Genomic DNA, 19,543 nt, shown 5'->3' with positions numbered 1-19,543 from the left:
TCCCAAAGGGGGACCCACTCCCAGGGAAACCTGGCCCTGGATTGCCCCCTGCCTTTAGGGGATAGGGCTGGGGTTCAGGGCATCCCCATCCCCAGGACCCAGGAGGCCTGGCTGCCACAGTGTCCCCTGAGCCACGTGGGACCCTCAGGCAAGGCTCTTGAGGCAACCCCCACCCTGTCCATTCACCCCCACAGCCCAGGACCCACAGCCATTTTGGGAATTAACAGTTTCTGTACGGCACCTGGGGAAGGAGGTCATGAAGCCCTTACCCTTGGTGGAGAGCCGCAGGAGCGATGGAAACAGGGAACTGCGGTGCAGGCTGATGGTCTCAGTCCAGCAGTCCTCCATCTCGATTGTCCCCTTACTCTCAGCTCGCCTCCCCAGCCAGGGAAAGAGGACACTCTTCCTGTCTCATAACCCAGAACAGCTCTCCAACACGTCCCTGCTCCTCTGCCTGTCAGTGAGTGGCCCCAATGTGGCCCCACTTCCTCCTGTCCGCACCCCTTGCCATGGAGCAGCTCCAAAGGGCAGTGATAGGGAACACGTGAGCAGAGTCCAGCAGCACATGGTAGTGAGGACACTCCTGTGGCACCGGGGAGACCTCCCTGTGATGCGGCAGCGCTTCTCCCCTGGGTACAGTCCCTGACACTCTGGACCTGCCCTGGGACACTAGCTCTCTTGGAGGCTGTACAGCCCTAGCACCAGGATCCCCCCACCACAGGCACCCTGGCTCTCCTGAGGGGGTTGTACAGCCCTGGCTCCCTGGATGTCCCACAGGTTTGACCCTGGGCTTCTCAGGACATGCCCACACACTGCAGGGCTGCTGCCCAGGCTCCGGTGCAGAGCCTGGAAGGCAGTGCAATGCCTCAGGACCTGCATTTGGGATCATTCAGAAATCTGTGAGGTGACCAGCTCCCAGATCTGCAGCTGCTGAAGCCTGAGAACATCCCTACAAAGAGCCTTACTGCTCTTCCTTGTCTTTACACTGTCCTGGGGCAATTCTTGTGGAAGGGAGTCTCCATGCCCCTTGAGTACTGTCAGAGAAGGGGCTTTCTGAGTCACTGTGAAAGGAAGGATTTGTTTACTTCTTTGGGTTGCTCATTCATTCTGTGGCACCCCTCTGTGATGCTGTGAGCCCCAGCCCTGCAACCAGGGGTCTCTTCCCTTTCTCCATGGGCATGGCTTCCAATGTCAGAAGTGTTGTTTTGGAGAGCTCACTTGAAGCTGACACGTGTTGTGGAGCTGAAGGCCTGATGGAGGCTAGTCTGGGACGTGGCCATGCCCCCGTATCCCCTCCTGCTCTGGCCCAAGCACCCAGGAAGTTCCCAGGAAGTTTTTGGTGTGAGTGGGATGGGTTTCCCTTGATATGTCCCAAGTCCTGCATGGATGTCACTGAGCACCCAGAAAAATCCCTCTGCTCTGGGGTCTCGCATCAAGGCTTTTCCAGACTTCTGATAAGGAAACAGCCAAGTTTGGGATCCCCAAGAGTAGCACAGCCACCGGCATGGTCCGGAACCCCCAGGAGCTTTATGGCTCTCTCTTCTACTTCCACATGCCCTCATTAAAATGACAATTTCTCACATCACCTTTACAGCACACTAGCTGGACATTGTAACTTTCCATTTTTTCCAGGTTTCCTCCTCCCCTTACTCTCGGTATCTTCAGATACCTATATCTCTCACATATTTCCACTGATTAAACTGATTAAACTGATCACTTCTAAAGGCATCTTTGCATCAGACTCTCTGGACATATGCACTTCCCATAGTTTCCCAGTTTCCTCCTCCCCTTGCTCTTTATCCATTCAGGTACCTCTCAACTCTCCAGGTGCTGCTCTGAGCTGCTGGCAGTCTGAAGCTTGCCTCATCTTTCAGCAGTCTCCTTGTCTCTTTAGCCACCTCCTTTGCTGTGTTTCTTGTCTATCCTTTCCTATCTATCTGTGGAAAACATTTCAAGGAAGGTTATGCCTTGTGGGCAGTGGACCTCACTGGAGGCAGCGTGGACTTGACATACAGTTGACAAGAGTCTTGTATCTTTTATTAAACTGTTCCAAGTTATAATTTGTTTGTTGGAAATTAAGAAAAAGCCCTTCTGTGTCTGTCTGCAGCTAGTTCTTGAAGGAAAGCAGGTGGGAACTGGTGCACATGAGCTGTAACATTCAGCTACAGCCTTGAGTGGAAAAAGTTTCGATTATAACCAGAGTGATGTGAAGTCCCCAGTGGCTGATGAGGGCAATGGCAGGGCTGGGGAGCTGGGCAGGAAGGTTCTCCATACAGGTCTCTTATCAAAAATACTGCTTTGCCTACATGTGCAGACTTCATTAGGAGACACTGTGGGTCAGTATGAATTGGAGAATGTGGGTATGACTTATTCTGAGGACTGAAGAATCAAGAAGGCTTAAGAAGCAGACATCTTTCTTTTCAGGTGCTCATTGAAATCTTTCTCTTGTAAATACACTCCTGAAAACTTTCCAATTAGTGACACAAGAATTGAAGAGCTGAAGAAAATTATGGCAAGAGGCATGGCTCCTTAGGGGTTTTTTGCATTTTAATGACCCCTCGGTGTATTTGGTGCTGAGCCCATGAACCTCAGATGCTGAGAAGAGACTGAAGGAACTTCTCAAAAAGTTAAAGTCAGAAGCAAATCCCAAGTTTCTTGGAGCATTAACAGGTCCCATTGGGGGCCCTTACCAATGAAGTCTCCCCAGGGGCTGATTAGAGCCGAAATTTGGAGGCCCTGATTGCAGGTAGGCAAAGGCAATGTGAGGGTGGCTGTGATGCCAAGTCAACCTTGATGTGTGTTATCAAGCAGAGTGACCAGGCACTGACAGCCAGCTCCTGGGTAGGGTGATGCTTTCCATCACACATTGCTCAGGGCTCTTCCTGGGGCCAGTGTGAGGGTGCACAACGCCGAGTGCAGGACCATGATACGGCACCTCAAGGGATCCCAAGGGACAAGGAGGCAGCAAGGCCACAGTGCTTTATGGAAACAGCATCTTCTCGGGGGCCTCAGTGGCAGAGACACCAGCCATAGCCAAAAGGACAAAGACCTAGCTGTGTTGGGATCTTGCAGCCCTAGCAGTGCCCTGGGCTGTCTTCACCACAGGCTGTCCTATGCTTTCCCATGCCTGTGCCTGTTTCCCTGCAGCCTGTACACAGCCAAGCTGCTTCCACACCTTGCTCTCACCCCACAATCTCCCCTCCTCTCCTGATGTCGTTCTGTCCTCACTTGCTTTTCCTTGAAACACAAAGACAGGGGCCAATCACAGAGTCCCTCTGGGTGACCTGTCGCACCTCAGCACTACCCTACAAGTGACATTCTTTTGACCTGAACCTCTCAAGATGCAGTTTGTGGCTCTTTCCCCTTCTCATGCTCTTTCCCACTAATAAGAAGAGCTCCATCATTTCTGAAGCCACCCTTCAAGCAGTCACAGGCTCCTACCCTACTGCCCCTTGCTTCCACTTCAGCAGGCTAAAGAAGCCCAGGTCCTTCAATCTCTCCTCATGGATGGGTTTATTCCCACCTAGGCACAAGTCTTCAATCTTCTCTTGCAAATCTTCATGAGGTATTTGTTTTCTGAATCACTCGAGTTTCTCAAGATCCTTCTGGACTGAAGCTCCGCTTTGTCAGAACAAAACAAAACAAAAAAACCCCAACAACAACAAAACCAAAACAAAACAGTGCCAATGAGCTAAGGTTGATCAGGTGTGGTGTGGGCTGTATGGGATTGGATCAGAATGGTAAAAAAGACAGACTTAGGAGGGGTGGAAGAAAAAAAAAAAAAGGAAATTAAAAGTGAAGCCAAGGATTGATCAGGGCTGACTTGAGGATTCCTGCCAAGAAGCCCTGCATCAGAATAACTCTGACTGGAGGAGGACAAGAAAGCTGGCCTGCTTCCACTGTCACAGGGCACCTGCACGCTTTCCCTGACATCAACAAGCGAAGATGGAGAGTGGGAAGCACCATGAACTCCTTCAGGGTGGAAAGGACCTCAGGAGGTCTCTAGCCCAATCTCCTTCCTCACAGCAGGGTCATCTCTGGTGTCAAAGCAGGTTGCTCTAGGCTTCATCCAGTCTGGTCTTGGCAACCTCCAAGGCAGGAGACTGCACAGCCTCTCTGGGCAACCACTTCCAATGCTTGACCATCCTTGTAGAGGAAAAGCTTTTCCTTATCTCCTCCACGAACTCTCTTCTTCCAACTTATGCCCATTGTCTCTTGTCCTCCCACCATGCACCCTGGTGAAGAGCCTGGCTCCATCTTATGGATGACCTCCCTGTAGCCATTGGAAGGCTGCTATGAGATCCCTCCAATGCCATCTCTTCTCCAAGTGGAACCAGAGCCGTCTCCTCACAGAACAAGTGCTGCAGCTCCTCGACTACTGTGAGGGCCCTCGGCCAGACTCGCTCCCAGTTATCAACCTCTTTCTTGTTCTGGGAACCCAAACCTGGATGCAGAGCTCTAGATGTGCTCTGATGAATACTGACTAGAAGGCGATCACCATTTCCCTCCACTTCCTGCCTGTGCTCCTGCTCATACAGCCCACGATGCTTCTGGCCTTCTTTGCTGCCAGGGAATGCTGCTGGCTCATGTTCTGCCTCCTGTCCCCCAGCACCCTCACGTCCTTTTCCACAGAGCTGCTCCCCAGGCCCTCAGGCCCCAGCCTGTGACACAGTGGGGTGTTGGTTTATTGCAGGTGCAAGCCCTGTCATTTGTCCTTTCTGAATTTCATGAGGCTCCTGACAGGCCATTCCTCCTGCCTGTCTAGCTCCCTCTGAATGGCAGCCCTCAGGCATAGGACTGCCCCCACACACCCACCCACCTCCAGTTAGGGGTCATCTACAAGCATGATGAGTGTAGCCTCCTCCATGTAACTAATGCAGATGATAAACAGGACAAGTTCCTGGAGAGACCCTGTGGTGCTCCACTTCTCCCTGGCCTCCAGGAAGAATATTACCCATTCACCACTGCCCTCTGAGCCTGATCATCCAAGCAGCTTTTTACCCATCCGCTTCTCTACTCTTTTAGACTGTAATTTTTAAACGTGCTTGCAAGAGTATTGTGGGAGACGGTGTCAAACACCTCACTAAAGTCTAGGTAAAAGACATTTACTCTTCTACATCCACTAAAACAGTTATTTATTCATAGCAGGCAATCAGGTTGGCGAGTCAGAATTTACCCTGGGTAAATCCATGCTAACTGTTCCCAGGCACCTTCTTCTCCTTCATGTGCCCAGAAATGTGATCTGAGAGGATTCACCTAATGACTCATTCCTCACCAAAGTGAGGCTGAACTGTCTGCAGCTCCCCAGGTTGCCCTTGTGGCCGTGTTTGAAGATGGATGTAACTATTGCCTTTCTCCTACTACCCCATCCCTGATCAGTTCCTCATTTGAAATTTCCAGACACAAGAAAGCATCACTCTTATCGGCCCATCTGGCAGCTGTGCAAAGAAGTTGTCCTTGATGCCCCCCAGAGACCTCGTGGTCTGCTTGCACTCTGTTGTTTGCCCTTCCAGTTCTTGTCAGGGAGATTAACGTCCAACCAACAAGAACCAAGGCCTGTGATCCACAGACTTGCTCAGATTGCTGCTCTTAAAGGAGATTGCATCCACCTCCCTACCCTCATTAGGTGGTCTGTAGCTCCCACCATGATGTCACCCCTACTGTGATGCTCACCCACAACCACTCACCCAAACCCTTGCCTCTCCCAAGGAAGAGCTCCACACATCTGAGCTGCCCCTTCACACAAAAGGCATCCTCCCTCCTCATCTTCTCTGACAGTCTCTCCTGAAGACATTGACCCTACAAGTATTGCCCTCCAATCATTTGAGGATCCCACCACACCTCAGTCATTCCAATGATGTTTCACTCCTGTGAAAGCTTGTACATCTCTGTCTGCTCCTGCTTCTACCCCAGGCTGCATGCATTTGCATATATTAGGGCTGCAGAGCATCAGTTGTGGCACAGAGAGCAGACTACTTGTAGTGCAACCTATTACCATGAGCCAAAGACACTGTGTGTGCAGTGGCCCCACTTCAGAGCAGAGCCATGCTGGCCTAGATAGCAGGTGGCAATGTAATGGTGCAAGGAGGTTCCTACTATGACGGCAAACCCTGCAGTGCCCAAGGTCAGTGAGAAACAGAGCTGGGCTGTGCAGGAATGCCAGGAGAGGGGTTTGCTGCCTGAGCTGATTTGTAGCACCTTGGGGCCTGTGACAGAGGTGAATCAATCTCCAGGCAGGACAAGGTGCCACTGAAGAAGTCCCTGGGCCTGGACAGCCTGTGATCCAGGCACCCTGAGGTCATCATTAGCCCAGTTCCTGCTCATATCACCTGTTGGTGAGAAGAGGTTCAGGCAGAGAGGAGCAAGAAGGGGTTGAGAGTGCAGAGACTAGAGCAGAGACCTTGGTGTGATGTGCCTCCCATTTATGCAGCACACTTGAATGCAGTCGGGATGGACTTTCCCTAAAGGCAGTGGTGGGATTCAGGTGTCTGGAGACAGGTAGGAAAGCCTGAGATAACCTGGGTTGTCTGCCCAGCAGCCACTCCAAAGGGGCATGGTTTTCCCATAAGTCCCATCCATGCGGTTGTGCTAGAAACCCCAGGCATCTGACATGGCCCTGCCAGCCTGTTTCTATGTCATTAAATCAAGTGTGTGCACTGAATTCCATTAGCAATTTGCACTGTAGGCATCTCCATGTGTCTCAGCATCATAGTGAGAGGTGCTCTAACAGTAGTGGGCATCTAATGTCATTTGAGATGGCCAAGGGAATTCTCCACCTGGCCCCCACCTCATGCTCTAGAAGGATGGGGGTCTCCCAGTTGCTCCATGAGAGCAAGCAGACACTGGCACATGCCTGGGACCATCTCTGTCTCTTCCAATGTCACCAGGTGTTTGTGTGTGAGCAACTGACTCCCACCCTCCATCTCAGGTGATTACAATGGGAGCTTAGACAAGGAGCTCCCATGCAGACATCTGTGTTGTGCTCACTTCAGCTTGGGCAATGGGAATCCCACCTGCTGTGTGTTTGTGGAGTTCATGGGAGGGATCTGAATGCCACTCCAACCCAGGGGCTTCTAAGTGGGCTTGAGATACCCAGATTGACTCATCTGAATCAGCACCTGAACCATGTGTCAATCAGCTTTCTTCTTGCTCCTTTCTACATGTCCTGCCTAGTTAAGAGACAGGAATAGGGGCTTCCAGAGTGGGACATTTCTACCTCTTGCAGATAACCCTCCTCTGATGAGACAAATTGCAATGCTGGAATCGGTCTTCCTTCAGTGCTTAGAGAGGGACCATCAGTGATTATTTTAGTTTATTGGAGTGAACATTTCCCAGGAGGAGGGAGCACAAGGAACAGAGAAATTCATGAGTCCAGCTGGGCCTCTGCTCCTGAGTGGAGCCAGGCTCAGGGAATGAGGGAGGTCTTGGCAACCTGGCAGCACTGACCAGAGACAGCTGTGTGCAGAAGCAGCTCCTCTGCAAAGAGCAGCAGGGCTCTGGGCACTGCCTGCTGCTGCTGCCATGAGAGGTGACATGACAGAGAGAAGTGCAAGGCAGTGTGGAGTGGGAGGATGGAGGAGAGCTCCTTGTGGGAGAAATCTTCGCAGCCCTTGACACGGTAAGTCTCTGGCTGCAGGACCATGCTACTGAGGTTCCTGGAGGGGGTCTCCTAAACCCATCCCATCACATCACTGATAGGCTTTTTAAGGATTGGTCTCCCGGCTCCTCCAGTGCATAGGCAGAGGAGGAGATGCTTCAGAGCAGGAATTTCCTGCCACACCATCACAGGGACAGGGTGTGCAGCTCCATTCTGCCAGGAGTGGCTGAGGGGTGGCTGCAAGGGTGTGAAGCCAGAGAGCACACCCAGGTCTGTGCAGGGCTGTGATTCAGAGCAGTGTCCCTGCGCCCCAGGGTGCTGTGTGCCTGGGGCAGTGAGTCTGCTGCCTGCGAGGGTCAGCCCTCAGCCTGCCTGGGGAGCTCCCCACGGCGCTGCCAGGAGAAACTCTGGAAGAGAGGAGAGACCCCCAGAAGGGCAGGTTCATTCTCCTGCTGAGAGGTTGCTGTGTGGGTCAGGGCTGCTCACAGCTCTAGCTCATTGAAAGGATATGTGCAAGGGGTCTTTTCAAGAGGAGATCAAGACAAGGGCTACTTGAAAGGGAAGGAGCTTTCCTTCAGGTGTCTGCACTTTCAGTTTCCTAATTTTGGCAGGGAGAATGAAGGAATATTTTTTTTTGTTTTGTGAAGGAAATGGGACTCCTTAACCTTCACTCTCAGAGATTAATAGATCAGTGAGAAACCTCAGGAAGTCACTTCATCCCCACCTTAGCCTACAGACAGTATCAACATCACCTTTGTGGCCTCATAGGAGTTTATGTGACGTGCTCGTTAGGACGTACATGCACAGAGATGCCCCTAGAGAGTGCCCTGATCCAGGAGGTTTCCGTAGGGCAGAACTGAGCACACAGCAGGTGGGATGGGGTCTGTGAGCACTGACTGGGAGAAGATGTTGGGACAGAGGAAGAGCTGGCAGCAGGGACAGCTCCAGGCAGCAGAGATGGGCAGGGAATGGGAGGGTACTGCAGGGCATGAGCCACCTCCTCTGCAGCCAGACCTCTGGCAGAGGAGAGGGGCATCTCTCCTGCTATGGCCCCATTTTATGCTGCCTGACAAAGGGGCTGACAGCAAGTGCCCTGCGATATCGCCATCTGCGAGGTGGCATGCCCAGCTGGGTAAGGTGAAAGCTTTCCAGAATGCCTCTCTGTCTCTCTCCTTGCCTCCCTTGGCAGAAGGATCATGATGCTGCTCCTTGTTTCCCATCCTGTCCATGCCACTCCTGTTCTTATTTTGGGGTTTTCTGGGGTTGGGTGTTTTCAGCTGCAGTTCAGACACTGATGCTGCAAGTTGTGGAACAGAGGGGTCTGCACAGGAAAGAAATTCCCCCAGCCCCCTTCTAACCTGTGGAGCGCCAGGATATGCAGTCCATGGGGCTGGGAAATGAGCTGACTCTCCCTTAAGGAGAGCCCATCTCCAGTCCTAACGGTCTTTTGACTGTTTCCCTGAGGTGTCCTGGCAGTCTGCGTGCTGCCCTCTAGAAAGGCACTGCTGTCTCATAGCATCAAGAGAGACAAATGAGGAAGGTGCATAGATGCTGAGAGTATGGAGATGGTGGTGTGAAGCTATATTTGGGCATCTGAAAAGAGCCCTGTGTGTCCTTGGCTAGAAGGGGAGTGTGGAGAGCTCCCTCAGGTGCCCGGAAAAAGGGTGAGAAGTTTGGAGATGTGCACTTTGAAACTGGACTCGTCTGCTCTCAGCAGGGGCTGGCTTCTTTCTAGGGTAACATCATCCTTCACTCAACAGGTGAGAGCACAGGACAGCTGGGAACAAGACTAATACACAGACTAGCTGTCCTCCCTCTGCAGTAGGTGACAATGAATCCGATCTTCTCAGGACTCTCAGCAGAAATGCTGAGAATTTCTGCCTTTAAGGAATACTCCCCAGGGGTGACAAGGACATCTGAAAGAAAGTAAACACTATTTAAAAATCCTCAAAACTCTGTTCCTCATACCTCATTCTTTAGAATTCAGGGTGAAGATGCTGAAAAGCCCTTCTAAACGATGAGTGGCTTTCACCTGACAGAAAGAGTGAATGTCAGAGTTAGTCACCCTTGTTCCCCTGTGCCCACTGCTTTACAGCAGGACTGACTCCTGTGGAGCCCATGGGCAGAGGTGCCTGCTCCTCACAGCACACTCAGCCAGGGCAAAGCAGAGCCCAAGCAAGGGAGCTGCACAGAGAGCCTCTCAGTAAAGAGAGAGGCAATGTGGGGGGTTGTATGAGAGCTGTAACGTTTGGGGGTTTCTTGGCTTGAAACTTCTCTCCTAACTTCTCAATGTCTGTTCTTCTTTGCACAGTCCCCCATGCCCAGAGATAGAAAAATGTCCAACAGCAGCTCCTACAACGAGTTCCTCCTCCTGGCATTTGCAGACACGCGGCAGCTGCAGCTCTTGCACTTCTTGCTCTTCCTGGGCATCTACCTGGCTGCCCTCCTGGGCAACGGCCTCATCATCACAGCCGTAGCCTGTGACCACCGCCTCCACACCCCCATGTACTTCTTCCTCCTCAACCTCTCTGTTCTGGACCTTGGCACCATCTCCACCACTGTCCCCAGATCCATGGCCAATTCTCTGAGGGACACAAGGGCCATTTCCTACTCAGGATGTGCTGCCCAGGTCTTTCTGTTTGGCTTCTTGTTAGGAGGAGAATATTCTCTCCTCACAGTCATGGCCTATGACCGCTTTGTTGCCATCTGCAAACCCCTGCACTATGGGACCCTCATGGGCAGCAGAGCTTGTGTGAGAATGGCAGCAGCTGCCTGGGCCAGTGCTTTTCTCCATGCGGCCCTGCACACTGCTAACACCTTTTCAATACCACTCTGCCGAGGCAACAGAGTGGACCAGTTCTTCTGTGAAATCCCACAGATCCTCAAGCTCTCCTGCTCAGACTCCTACCTCAGGGAAGTTGGGCTTATTGTCATTACTGCCTTTTTAGTCTTTGGCTGTTTCATTTTCATTGTGCTGTCGTACGTGCAGATCTTCACTGCTGTGCTGAGGATCCCCTCTGAGCAGGGCCGGCACAAAGCCTTTTCCACGTGCATCCCTCACCTGGCTGTCGTCTCCCTGTTTCTCATCACTATCATCTTTGCCTACCTGAAGCCCCCCTCCCTGTCCTTCCCAGCTCTGGATATGGTGGTGGCTGTCGTGTACTCGGTGGTGCCTCCAACATTGAACCCTCTCATCTACAGCATGAGGAACAAGGAGCTCAAAGATGCCCTGAGGAAAGTGATTTCATGGACATTTTTCAGCAATGCCGACATTGCCATTGCTCTCCACAAATGACTCCCACTGTGTCCTGTACCAGGACTGAGCTTTGTTTGTTCACCTTATTTGTATTATTACTATTATTACTGTTGTTATTATTATTTGTCACCATGTTGGTACACAAATGCTTGGATTCATTCCACCTTTACTGAGGCCGCTCTGTCTTACCTGGTGCCCATATAGAGTTGTTTCCAACACTGGGTCAGAGCTGACTCCCTCACAGTATGTCTGTAATAAAGTAGGTTCTTGCAGGTGCAGTGCCTGAAGGCTGGGCTCTTCCTCCAAAGCTGCTGTCCTTGATGCCCTGTCCCCAGCACATTTCCTTGAGACAATCTCCCCCACCCCACATGTTGATCCTTACCCCAAATGTCACCCCCAGACAAGGCTCCCTCGCCAGCTGGAGGACTGGATGTCCAGCTGTGAGCCCTGGGAAGATGAGCCCTCTGCTGGGTCCTCTGCAGGGCTGGCAGGGAGCATGCAGAGGAGGTCCTGGGGCCATCTCCTGTGCCTGTCGACCATCTTCCTCCCATGGTGGGGGCTCAGACAAGGTCTGTCAGAACATAGATGCAGCCCAGCTTGCTGTTGCAGGAACAGAGAGGAGAAACTGCCCCAGGAAACTCCTCGCACACCCAGCCTTTCATACCAGCTATTTCCAGTACTGACCATTCCCCATGGTCCTGGTGAGGGGTGATCTTTGACTCTGACCAGCTCCATCTGCCTGCTGGGCTCACAACCTGTATGGGGGGGGGGAATGGCCATCCCTGCCTGGCCTCTCTCCCTGGGCCCAGACCCCAGCAGAACCCAGATCATGGCCTTCTGCTAAACCCAGGGAAAGAGGGACAGGGCTGGGAATAGGCTGAGGATTGGTGGGAGGCTGCCAGGCAGGAGGGCTGAGGGGGACAGGACACCAAGGGCTGTCATGGGGACCATGCCTGCAGAATGTTTCCCCACCCCAGAACACACCCTGCCCTGTGCAGTGCCTGCACAGTGGGGCAGTGGGGACACATGCAGGGCAGCAGGGCTGGGTCAGTGGAGGGATGAGGTGCTGATGGGAGCCACGATACTCCAGAACCTCCTGACAGTCATGGAGGGGACTAACTGCTGCTGTCACATTCGGGGGTTTCTCAAGGGCTACAGCCACCAATACCACCAGCCAGGACTCCCAGACCCAGTGCACATGGTCGGTGCCAAGCACTGCAGGTCACAGTGCCCCCTGTCCTGTGTCAATGTCCTCTTTCAGGAGCACTGCCAGGTGCATCACTCCCGGCGCGGGTGTGGAGAGGAACTGCTGGAGGTCTTCTCTTCTCATGCCTGCTGATCCCGTCTCTGCCCTGGCATCAGCCCACAGGTTCTGCCCTGCGTCATGTTATGTCTCCATTTGCTCCTCTCTGAGACCACATAGGGACCTGCAGCACATAGCTCTGCTTGGAGATGGCCACCACGGTCTGCCTGGGTGGTTCCAGGAGATCCCAGCAAGGCTGTGCTTGGAGGTGAGGCTGTGATGGTCCTCAGTCAAAGTTGGTGGGTTGGTCTGCCTGGGGGCTAAGGGGAGGAAAGGACAAGAGACAACAAGGAGAAGATGCGGTAAGGGAAATTTCAAAAGTGTTGAAGGCAAAAATAAGGAAATACCCAGGACAGTTGAGTAGCACTGGGGCAGGGGACAAGAAATCTTTAAAAACTCTCCTGCAGAAAGCACCTAGCAACCTGATCTAACTGTCAAGTTAGCCCAGCTCAGAGCAGATCATGCTCCTGGAGATCTCCAGCAGTCCCTCCCAACCAAAATCCTCTAGGAGGAAGGGCCTGGAAAGTGGAGTCCTGGGCAGGGGACACTGTTGTGGGGTTGAGGCCTTGCTGGCATTTGTACTGCCTGGTCAAGCCTGTCCTCAGAGTGACACAGTGAGTGAGTTCATCCTCAGAAGGAGTCCCTGCTCCATGGGCAACAGGAGTCAAAGCAGTCCCAGGAGACTCCAGAGAAGTTCTCAGGAGCACACCAGGCATTCAGGCCCTTCAACTGCTGAGGTGTCCCCAGACCGGTGCTTTGCATCCTGGCTTTTAAGGGCTGACAAATCTTTAGAGCCAGAGCAGATCGGAGTCACCCATCCTGGGCCCACAGGTTACAGGGCATTAGTAGAACTGTACAGGTTGCAAGGAGGGAATCAGTGCCCAGGGCATGAGCAGATCCCCCTCTGCCCTCCTCTCTCTCTTCACACCCCAGAACAGAGATCGTGTTTCCTGTGTTGGCCCTCTCTGCCGGGCTGTATTCCCAGCTGGAGGGGATGCAGGCTTCACACTGGGGAAATGCAGGAGAGCCCAGTCTCCTCTAGAGGAGCAGGGTCCCACCACACCTGCTGGGTGGCCAGGGCTGCAGGCTGCAGACCCCACTCTGTTCCCCGCACACCTCCTGCCTGGGGCTGCAGGGTGCCCAGCAGCAAGGCAGGCATGCCTGGGGCTCTCGTGCCATTGGGGTGGTGGCCTTTGCACCAGCCTCTGTCTGTAAGGGACTCGGGAGCTTCTCTGCCTCCATGTGAGTGGTAAAGTTCATGTCCCAGCTTCTTCTCTGTGGAGCACTGAGGATTTCATTCTTGGGAGAAGGGGAAAAAGGAAAGCCTTTTGTCCATGGGAATTGTACCACCCCGCCAACCCTCTACTGCCTTCTTCTGCTGTATCACCCCAGAAGTCCTTTGGCAGGGGCACTTTGGTTTCTGACCCTCCATCTGACCCTGCTTTGAGCAGCACGTTGCACTACAGGCCTCCTGTGGTCCCTTCAACCTGAACTATCCTGAAGGCCTATGATCTCAGGGCCCATTTCAAGGACAGAACAAATGTCTCTGGGACAGGAGTCCTTTGTGCTTTATGTCACCATCTAAAGGAAGGAGGTGAACACCTTCTCCTCCCTGTTGCCTGTAAGGGAATCCTGGGAGGCACTGCCTCAGGCATATCTACATTACAATGGAAATTCTTTGCATCACATTCAACCATCCATTGCCTGGGTCCCCTCAGGGGTGAGGGGAGAAGAGCAGGCTTTTCTGCGGTGTGATTTCTGTACCTCTGTAGTTTGTGCCTCTAAGTAGATGGTGCCATCCTCACCTTGGCTTCTTGCCTGAAGCTCAGGCTGGATGGGGATGTGAATGTGGAGGTTGGCTGTCACTGCCATGACTGTGAGGTGGTGGAGAGGTAAGAGGAATAAGAGAGTCATGAAATCGGACTGCAGGAGAGAGGATTTCATCTTGTTTAGGGTGGAGTTAGGCAAACCAAAGCTCAGCTGGAGCTGGAGCTGGAGCTGGAACTCAGAAGGGATGGGGAGGGTAACCCGAAGGGCCATTGACAGGACAAGGCAGGCAGGCAAGGAAAATGTGTTCTCCCTGCTCAGTGGAACAGGGGACATAGTGACAAAGAGAGGGGAAAGGCTGAGGAGCTCATTGCCTCTTTTACCTTGTCTTTTCCTGGTCTTGTCTACTGACAGGCCTCCCTGGCCCTCAAGTCCTTTGGCAGCCTCTGTGTCAGCAAAGCCTCACCCATGGGGGAGGATGATGCAGCTGGGGAGGACTTTTGCCCAGTGGTCAGACACAAGTCCATAGGACCAGACGGGAACCCCAGGGTACAGGGAGAGGTGGCTGGAGTCACTTCAATGCTACTCCCAATTGCCTATGAAAAGTCAGGGTAATCAGGGAGGTTCCTAATGACTGGGAAAAGGCAGACATCTCAGCCATTTTGCAGGAGGACAAGAGGGAGGATCTGGGGAACGACGGGCTGGTCCTCTTCATCTCAGTGCCTGGGAAGGTGATGGAGCAAATCCTCCAGGAAACCATCTCCAAGCACAGGAAGGGCAAGGCCTGGAAGAGGCAGCATGCGTTGACCAAGGGGAAATGGAAAGCATGCCTGACCAACCTGATTGCCTTCTACCATCAGACGAATACCTGTGTGCACAAGGGGAAAGCAGGGGATTTTGTGAACCTTCACTTTAGCAAAGCCTTTGGCACAGTCTCCTTAGAGGCAAATTGTTGAGCTCTGCCCTGGATCAATGGACCATAAGGCAGGTGGAAGATTGGCTGGACCATCAGGCTGAAACACTGTCATCAGTGGTACAAGTTCCAAGTGGCAGCCGGTTACTAGCGGCATCCCTCAGTGATCAACATGTGGGGCAGGACTGCTTAACATCTTTATGAATGGCCTGCACAGTGGATAGAGCGCACTCTCAGCACCCTTGTGGACAATGCATAAGTGGGGAGAGGCCCTGGGCAACCTCATCTAGTTCCCTCTGCATTGACTGGGGGGGGCTGGGACTAGGTGACGTCCAGAGGTCTCGTCCACCGCAAGTGCTGTGATTCATTGAACCGTTCCCTGGAGAGCTCTGTAAAGAGAGAAGAGGCCAAGGCAGAAGAAAGGATGGAGAGGCAGAAGAAGAGAGCTGAAAGATGACAGTTTAAATAAAGACGTTCCTCAGAACAAAGTTTCTCCATTCTGAGTGTTGGTAAAAAATGTATTTTGATGAATAATGTCTGTATATACATATGTATATATTCACACGCATAGACAGGCTAATTCCTGTAGTGCATGAACATGGTGCTGCCAATTCATAAGAAAGAAAAAAATATCTGGCAATGGTAAAAACTGTGTGAAGTTTCGGAAAGAAGCATTTCTTGTCAGTTGTTGCAGTGAGTTATTTTTTGAAAAGATCTCAACTTATGACTAGGATCTTCTTTTGGGGCTTCATTCATTTGACCACATAGAGAGGCTGTTGCTGCCTGAGATGCCCTGGGGTAGCTATGTTGCCATGTGGTGCTGGAAATTTTGGAGGTGGCTCCTGCGGGACCTGAGCTTGTCATTAGGAAAGGTATCTCAAAACAAGTTAGTTGAGACAACTTAGTTCCCTCTTTGGACAAGAAAGGGAAGTGCAGAGACCTGTATTTGACAGAGACATCTGCACTGACGGGGTCTGGCCTGGGGTGAGATCAGCCTCCTCCTTGTTGTCAATGAGCTCCCTTCTTGCCCCGTTCTACGAGTCCTGCCTAGTTAAGAGATGGGAATCGGGGCTTCCAGACTGGGACATTTCCACCTCTTGCACATAACCACCCTCTGATGCGACAATCTGTAATGCTGCAATCAGTCTTCCTTCAGTGCATAGAGAAGGACCATTGGTGATTATTTTAGTCTACTTCAAACAACATGATGAAAGAGTGGAAATCTTCAGGAGTGGTATTAATGGCAGGAGAAGAAATAGCGATCTGCCCTTGACTTTGTGTTTCCACTGCTCTGTCTATTAGGCTGTGGATAAAATCTGAGTGCTCCCTCATATATTTCCACATGTCCTGATTAAATTTGTCTTTTCCAAAGGAATCTTTGCATCAGACTCTCTGGGCATGTGCACTTTCCATAGTTTCCCAGGTTTCCTCCTCCCCTTGCTCTTTATCATTCAGGTACCTCTCAACTCTCCAGTTGCTGCTCTGAGCTTCTGGGAGTCTGAAGCTTGCCTTGTCTTTCAGCAGTCTCCTTGTCTCTTTAGCCAGCTCCTTTGTTGTGTTTCTTGTCTATCCTTTCCTATCTATCTGTGGAAAACATTTCAAGGAAGGTTATGCCTTGTGGGCAGTGGACCTCACTGGAGGCAGCTTGGACTTGACATATACTTGAGGAGTTTCTTTAATATCTATAAACTGTTCCAAATTTTATTTTTGTTTCTTTGGTATTAAGAAAAAAACCTTCTGTGCCTGCTTGCAGCTAGTTCTTGAAGGAAAGCAGGTGGGAATTGGTGCACATGAGCTGTACCGTTCAGCTACAGCCTTGAGTGGCAAAAGGTTCGATTTTCACAAGACTGATGTGAAGTGCCCAGTGGCTGATGAGGGCAATGGCAGGGCTGGGGAGCTGGGGAGGAAGGTTGTCCATACAGGTCTCCTGTCAAAAACACTGCTTTTGCTACATGTCCATACTTTGTTACGAGACACTGTGGGTCAGTATGAATTGGGGCATGTGGGTATGACTTATTCTGAGAACTGAAGAATGAAGAAAGCCTAAGAAGCAGACATCTTTCTTTTCAGGTGCTCATTAAAATCTGCCTAATTTCAATACACTCCTGAAAACTTTCCAATTAACCACACAAGAATTGACAAACTGAAGAAAATTATGGCAAGAGGCATGACTCCTTAGGGGTTTTTTTTGCATTCTAATGGCCCCTCGGGTGTATTTAGTGCTGAGCCCATGAACCTCAGGTGCTGAGAAGAAACTGAAGCAACCTCTCAAGAAGTAAAAGTCAGAAGAAAATCCCAAGTTTCTTGGAGCATTAACAGGTTCCATTGGGGGCCATTACCAACAAAGTCTCCCCAAGGGCTGATTAGAGCCAAAAGTTGGAGGCCCTGATTGCAGGTAGGCAAAGGCAATGTGAGGGTGACTGTGATGCCAGGTCAACCTTGATGTGTGTTATCAAGCAGTGACCAGGCCCTGACAGCCAGCCCCTGGATAGGGTGATGCTTTTCATCATGCATTGCTCAGGGCTCTTTCTGGGGACAGTGTACGCGTGGGGGTGCTCAATGCCAACTGCAGGACCATGATATGGCACCTCAAGGGATCCCAAGGGACAAGGAGGCAGCAAGGCCACAGTGCTTTAAGGAATGGCATCTTCTCAGGGGCCTCAGTGGCAGAAACACCAGCCATAGACAGAAGGAAAAAAACCTAGCTGTGTTGGGAGCTTTCAGCCCTGGCAGTGCCCTCGGCCATCTCCACCACAGGCTGTCCTATGCTTTCCCACGCCTGAGCCTCTTTCCCTGCAGGCTGTACACACCCAAGCTGCTTCCCCACCTTGCTCTCACCCTGCGATCTCCCCACCTCTCCTGATGTCTTCCTGTCCTCGCTTGCTTTTCCTTGAAACACAAAGGCAGGGGCTGATCACAGACTCCCTCTGGGTGACCTGTTGCACCACAGCACTTCCCTAGGAGTGACATTCTTTTGACCTGAAGTCCAGTCTGAACCTCTCAAGATGCAGTTTGTTGCTCTTTGCCCTTCTCATGCTTTTTCCCACTGCCAAGAAAAGCTCCATCATCTCTGAAACCACCCTTCATGCAATCAGACTACTACTCTACTGTCCTTTGCCTCCACTTCAGCAGCACAAAGAAAACCAGGTCCCTCAACCTCTCCTCATGGATGAAGTTATTCCCACCTAGGCACAGGACTTGACGCTTCTCTTGTAAATCTTCATGAGGTATTTGTTGTCCAAATCGCCCAAATTTCTCAAGTTCCTTCAGGACTGAAGCTACTCTATGTCAAAAAAAAAAAAAAAAAAAGAAAACAAACAAATAAACAAACCAAGCAACCAGCACCAAAGAGTTAAGGGTGAGCAGGGGTAGGATGGGCTGTATGGGACAGGATCAGAATGGTAAAAGAGACAGACATGGGTGGGGGGGAAGAAAAGTAAAAGGAAATTCAAAGTGAGGCAAAGGATTGATCAGAGCTCTTTTGGGGATTACTGCCAAGAGGCCCTGCATCTGAATAATTCTGACTGGAGGAGGAGGAGAAAGCTGGCCTGTTTCCACTGTCACAGGGCACCTGCGTGCTTTCCCTGACATCCACAAGAGAAGATTGAGAGTGGGAAGAATCATGGACACCTTCAGGGTGGAAGGGACCTCAAGAGGTTTCTGTACCTTCATGGGCCCAGAAATGTGATCTGAGAGGATTCACTGCATGACTCACTCCTCACCAAAGGGAGGCTGAACTGCCTGCAGCTCCCCAGGTTGCCTTTGTGGCCATGTTTGAAGATGGCTGTAACAGCTGCCTTTCTCCTACTATCCCATCCCTGATCAGTTCCTCCTGTTTGAAATTTCCAGATACAAGAAAGCATCACCCTTATTGACCCATCTGGCAGCTGTGCAAAGACTTGCTCCGGTTGCTTAAAGGAGACTGCATCCACCTCCCTACCCTCATTAGGTGTTCTGTAGCTCCCACCATGATGTCACCCCTACTGTGATACTCACCCACAAGCACTCACACAAACCCTTGCCTCTCCCATGGAAGATCTCCACACATCTGAGCTGCCCCTTCACACAAAAGACATCCTCCCTCCTCAGCTTCTCTGACAGTCTCTCCTGAAGAGATTGTACCCTACAAGCATTGCCCTCCAGTCATGTGAGTGATCCCATCACATCTCAGTCATTCCAGTGATGTTTCACATCTGCGAAAGCTTGTACATCTCCATCTGCTCCCGTCTCTATTCCAGGCTGCATGCATTTGCATATATTTGGGCTGCAGAGCATCAGCTGTGGCACAGAGAGCAGACTGGTCATGGTGAAACCTGTTACCAAGAGCCAAAGACACTGTGTGTGCAGTGGCCCCCACTTCAGAGCAGAGCCATGGTGGCCTAGATAGCAGGTGGCAACGTAATGGTGGAATGAGGTTCCCACTAAGAGAGCAAAGCCTGCAGTGCCCAAGGCCAAGGAGAAACAGAGCTGGGCTGTGCAGCCCTGGCAGGAAATGGCCTGTAGCACCTTGGGGCCTATGACAGAGGTGAATCAATCTCCAGGCAGGACAAGGTGCCACTGAAGATGTCCCTGGGCCTGGGCAGCCTGTGATCGAACCACCCTGAGGTCATCATTAACACAGTCCTGGTCCATATCATCCTGGTGTGAGAAGAGGTTCAGGCAGAGAGGAGCAAGAAGGGTTTGAGAGTGCAGAGACTAGAGCAGAGA

This window comes from Apteryx mantelli, chromosome 11 (assembly GCF_036417845.1).
Source record: "Apteryx mantelli isolate bAptMan1 chromosome 11, bAptMan1.hap1, whole genome shotgun sequence".
In the NCBI taxonomy this organism is placed as follows: Eukaryota; Metazoa; Chordata; class Aves; order Apterygiformes; family Apterygidae; genus Apteryx; species Apteryx mantelli.
Note: the sequence above shows the minus strand (reverse complement) of the source record.